Here is a 6,000-nt window from a genome sequence, read left to right on the forward strand (position 1 = left end):
CTCTTTCCTTGCATTCGCGTCGAGCATCACTAATCGATCTTCTTAGTTCTTCTCGTTCCGTCAACATGTAAGTCTGAGGGTGTATTAATCTCTCTTTATTTATTGTATTTTAATTATTGTATAACAATTGTAAGATTTATGTCGAATACACCATTAAAACCGATTTCTAAAACCGTCTTTAAAACTGTTTTGCGGATTTCCGTGAGACAGACGTCGAGAAAAGACGCAGCAACCGCGCGCCTCTTGAAGGAGCGGCACTGCTGCGCCTCTTCGTGAGGCGCCGCAGATTCTCGCTTCTTTTCTTCTTCCTCCGTCCTCTCGTAATTCGTCTCAAATTTATTTCTTTTGTTTTGTTAAATCATTAATTCTTCACATGATAGTTTAATAATTCATATGTATATTAACCATCATCATTAGCATGTTTAAATCGTCATAAATCCGACTCAAATCCCAAATAATCAATATTTGCGGGTTTTCGTCATTAAATTCAATTCGAGTTTTAGGGATTCAATTCGTTCATGTTGAGTTTCTGGGATTCATTGTTGATATATTTTCACCTGTTTAGTCATTAATTCGTCATCGTTCATCATGTTTAGTTAGTAATTCGTTAGTTAGTTTAATTAATCATTCATTAACATCGACCCTTCACATAATTAATCTGTCTTGTTTCCGTCTCATCCATGTTCTACTGTTTTATGACCTCAATCATATGTAAATAATTCATTAATAACTTTCATCCGAGTAAATAATTTTAATCAATCCTTAAAATTAACAAATAACATTAACGGTTTGCAGTTCCGGCTTCACAGCCAGAACTCACCCTTGGAACAGACGCAGCAACTGCTGCGCCTCTTCCAAAGGGCGCAGTGCCTGCTGCGCCTGTTCCAGGGTGAATTCTGTCCCTGAACCCCTTTTCTGCCTTGACCTAGTTTAATTAGTTACGTAATTAATCAACTATTATCCGTAATATCACGCTAATCCCTGTTCGTTTATTTCATTAATTTTATTCTTTTTTTCTTTTTTTCTTTTTTTCTCAAATTATCCGTTTTGAAGGTATTTTCGACATAAATCGCCTATTCCAATGTAATTATTGTAATTTTCTTTATTGTAATTTTCATATTTATTATTATTATTTCGTATCATTTGTATGCTTCACATGTAACTGAACCTTAAATTCAACTTCGACCCAATTGTTTGCTAATTACATGTCAACCGACTTAGTCTAATTCTCACATGTTAGGATTAATCTATGGATGTTGCATTGCATGCATATAGCCGACGGTATATCAAGTACGAATAACTTCCCTAATCATTAGTAGAGGCCGCTATCGAGGCGGGCGGGATTAGGTGTTCGATCAAAAGAGCTTCCTAATACGTACCCTCACCCCTTACTCCAGATCTCCGTGAGCACCCGTGTTCATTGGCATCCACGAGAGTCATTCTAGACATAGAATGCTAAGGGTAACGATTGCTTAGTGTTCATGTCACTACTTTGTGTCTTGACATGACACGAGGTATTCGAACGGTTCCAATTTCCCATAAAAATTGGTGGCGACTCCTTACAAAATGCAAACGCTTGTTTTCGAGCCCCTTCACCAAGCGCCCCCGGCGGCCCGTCGTCCACGTTTGGCGACTCATTGGGATAATACACTTACGTGTAGCCAAGGGTGAAACTTGAACAAGGTTAGGGAATAAGTTTGTACAAGACAATTGTCGGTTTTCATAACTCGGTCTTCCTAGACCGTTTAATTCGGCCTTCCTAGGCCCAACCCAACCCATTCGACCAATCGTCCCGTCTAAACGGTCCTAATTCTTATTTGGGCCTAAGGATGGATAGCGATTGACGTCATCCATACCATGATGCTTACTCTTGTTTGTATCAAGGGCCTTCACTACTTGAGGAAATGGACTAGGAATCGGCCTTACTCTTGTTTGGCACGAGCCTCTCCACAGACTTCGGGTTTGATGGTTCGGTATGGCAACCCACCCTTTAAACCAAAACCCTTCTAAATGCACTCAGCATCCCGTTATAATGCTTGTATAAATGTGTAAACCTTATGTGATCACCACTTCTAAACAAAACCATGACGAATTTTCAAAAAAATCAAAACCCGTTTTCAATCAAGAATTTCGAAATAGGGCCTTTAATTAGCACAAAATCCGGTCAAAACTCTGTCCGTTTGTCGTGTCAAAATTCGGGCCACAAGCCCATTTCAAACCTCACCTCGAGTCCACTCCTACAACTACACTACAGTTGGCTAGGACACACATTTTCAAAGACCTTGTCTTTCTTCAAAACTCACTCAACACAAGTGGCACACACCCACTTCACGAGTCAAGTCTTTTCCTCTTTTAGCAAGTGTGATAGAATGGTCGATCGTGTTTTGATTCGTCGTCGATCTCTTATCCAGTTTCCAAGATGCCTGGGTCAAGTGGTGATACGAACCTCCAGCAAATTCAAGAAAGTAATGATCGAATCCTAGCCGCGATAGCCCAAATGGAAATTACCCAAGAACAAACCTATGACCGCCTTGAGCTTATCGAAGGCCGTATCTTTGATGTAGAGGGAAAGCTACTTCCCCCCAAAGGTGGAGTGCTACAATTTTCCGATGACGAGTCTAAAGATGAGAATCCTGTCCTAGGAACAACCGCAGCTGAGAAAAGACTCCAATACCTAGAGGAGCAATTGATGTACCTTAAGGGGGATGACATTTACAGGGAGAACAATCGTAAGTATGAAGCCGTCAATTCCAAGTTGCCAACTAACTTTAGCATGACGGATATCCCTAAGTTTAAAGGACATGAGAACCCTTTGAACCACATCCGAGCTTTCAAGGACTACATGTCTATCAAAGGCATCAAACCCGAGATGTTCTTAAGGATCTTTCCTTCATCTCTCGACACCATCCCAAAGCAATGGTTCTACACTTTAGATCACAAAAAGGTCGCTACTTGGGAAGATGCCGCAATCGAGTTCTCAAAGCAATATGCGGATAACGCCGAAATCCAAGTCAATATGCGTACTCTAGAGGTTCTTACCCAAAATGACAAGGAAGGATTCACCGACTTCCTAAGTAGGTGGAGGAAGACTAGTACTCAATTAGTTGAACGCCCGGATGAGGCCACTCTTGTGGAGAAGTTCGTGGACAATCTCAAGCCCATATATGCCAACCATTTGAGATATCAAAATATCAAGACTTTCAAAGACTTAACCGTGTTAGGGACACGAATTGAAGATGATATCCGCAAAGGACTCTTGTCCAAAACGGTAGGTCAAGGATACCAAGGGTCCACGAGTCGTTCATACGGCTCTACTAGCAAGACCGACGAAGTTAACCTTCTCGAGCCATCCAAGAAAACTAGCCCACCAAGGAAGTTCACAAACCTTGGGGATACATACTCCAATGCTCTAAAAAGGCTAATGAAGCAAGGCAAACTCCAACCCATTGGGCCTACTCCCGAACCTGAAAGGAAGTCCAAGTTCTGGGATGAAAATTCCTACTGTGAATACCATAGGGGCAAGGGGCATGACACAGAAAAATGCTACAAGTTGAAACACGTGCTACAAGATATGATTGAAGATGGTCGACTTCCAATTCCACCAGGAGGTAAGCCCAACAACACTCAGAATCCTCTTGGAGTTCTAGTGATTACAAGTGACGAATCTACCTTAGATTGCTCACACCTCATTTCTCCCACCGAAAATGAAATTCATGCAATTGAGAAAGAAAGACTCTACTCTACCATCTCCCCTACCATTTCCGACTTCATCGCATGGGCAAGGAGTGTAGATAGACAAGTGTGGGAACTAGAAAACATGGTAATAGTCTTACGCAATCCCAATGCAACACCTAAAGAGCGCGTACCATTGATCTTCTCTCCAAATACCACTATGCAAGAAGTAGTCACCGTGGTCGATAAACTAGTCGATCAAATCATACAACTAGAAAGTGACATCATGAGAATGAAGGAACTAGCCGCAGTTAATGGGGTTTGGGCCGATGATGATGAAGACGAATATCTCATCGAAAACTCTTTGGTAAAGGAAATAGTCCAAAATGGTGAAGACCAAGATGTGGACCACCTAACTCGTTCGGGTCGCCCATACCAAAGCACTACTCAAAACGGTCCAACCAACGTCGTCACACCAAATGACAACGAAGACGACCCCACCGATCATTTGCTCAAGCAATTACAGAAAACCAAGGCTGATCTTTCAGTCTGGCAACTAGTGGCAAGCTCATTTCCGCATCGCAAGCTTTCTTTGCAAGCTTTGGCCAAGTTAAATGTAGCACATAACTCTACTCCTGAAGATGTAGTCAACTTGGTCTTCCAAGAATCACCCAAGCTAAGTAATCCTATTACTTTCTCAGACGAAGACTTGCCACCTTTTGGCGCTAGTCACAACCTTGCTCTATACATCACTGTCATCTGTCTAAAGAAAAATGTGCCAATGACCTTGGTAGATGATGGCTCCGCGGTCAACGTCATACCCCTCAAAACGGCATACAAACTAGGCATGAAGGAGTCGGACTGGACCCCTACAAATCAAGGTGTACGTGCATATGACGGTACACGACGAAAAGTGGTAGGACTTGCTAACCTAACCATAGCAACGGGACCAATCGAACGAAAGGTTAACTTCCAAATAGTGGACATCGAAGCTTCATTCAACATACTTCTGGGAAGGCCTTGGATTCATGCTTCCAAAGCAAGAACATCCACCCTTCACCAAAAGATCAAGATCCCACTCAATGGCAAAGTTGTGACAATCACTTGCCGCCTATCAAGGCAACAATTGAGAAGCAATCAAATAATCAAGTCCTTGCGGATCCCATATACGAACTTGGGGGCTTCCAAAGTGTAAATATCAGAGAAAGTGAGTTGGCACCCTTATACTATAATCCCTACTCTAACTTGGTGGTCAACCACATACTCAAAAATCAGGGATACTTCCCTGGAATGCCTTTGAACCCGATTCGGAAGAACACCTTCGCGCCATACAAGAAAGGCAACTCATCGAGAATACCACTTGGACTAGGGTACAAACCCACAACGGAAGAAGTTCTCGAAATGCTCGCCCAAGTCCAAAATCGCAAGTATGTAGGAGTCCAAATGAGGCCATATCTTCCTACCTTGAATGGATACTTCGTTCAAGAAGGAAGTTCGGAACTCTTTCATGGATTTCCCGAACCTTGGCATTACCTCGAGAGGAAGTTAGCCGGAATCGAGATCTTTCACGATTGCTACTTCATTCCTCCAGAAACGGTTCCTACCGTCAAAACCCGTCAAGCACCTTGCTTAGACGAACAAGCTGTGAGCCTCCTGTTTGGAGAGGACCGATTTGTTAAGGCCGCGCAGGATGAGATCATTACTACGATACTTCAAGACGATCGCTTCAACCCCACCGCGTTGATCACAGAAATCGACACAAAGCGGCAGAAAGGATGGAGAAAATCTATCAAATGGACCAACAATCGGGAAGACTCTTCAAGCTCACCACTTGAGAAGGAGAGATGTTCAAAGAAGAACCGGGAAGACGACGAGTTCGAATCGGAATCGAGTCGGAGTCGGAGTCGAGTCAAAGTCTAGAGAAGTCATTAGAGAGTCTACTCTGTCGTCATCCCCACTCCCTTCGTTTCTCCTAGCTTATTTTCAAGTAGCCACAGTAGTTCGGGAAATGCCCCAATTCATCGTCCCTTTACCGCCATGTGACCATGGATCGGTTGGCTTCTTTGTTTCAACTTTACTCAAATCTTAATATGAATAAATCAGGTTCTGCTTACTCTTTGCGTTATCTTGAGTGCAATTCTGTTTATGATGATACAGAGGATGACCAAAACCCAGACTTGACCGAAATACCTCCCTGCGTAGCCAAAGAAATACTACAGGAAGGGGAAGGGGGACCTGTAATCGAAGACACCGAACCCATCAATGTAGGAACCGAACTAGAACCCAAAGAACTTAGGATAGGGACTACCTTGAGCTCTACCGAACGGG

The sequence above is a fragment of the Silene latifolia genome, chromosome 7 (assembly GCF_048544455.1).
Source record: "Silene latifolia isolate original U9 population chromosome 7, ASM4854445v1, whole genome shotgun sequence".
Classification (NCBI taxonomy): domain Eukaryota; kingdom Viridiplantae; phylum Streptophyta; class Magnoliopsida; order Caryophyllales; family Caryophyllaceae; genus Silene; species Silene latifolia.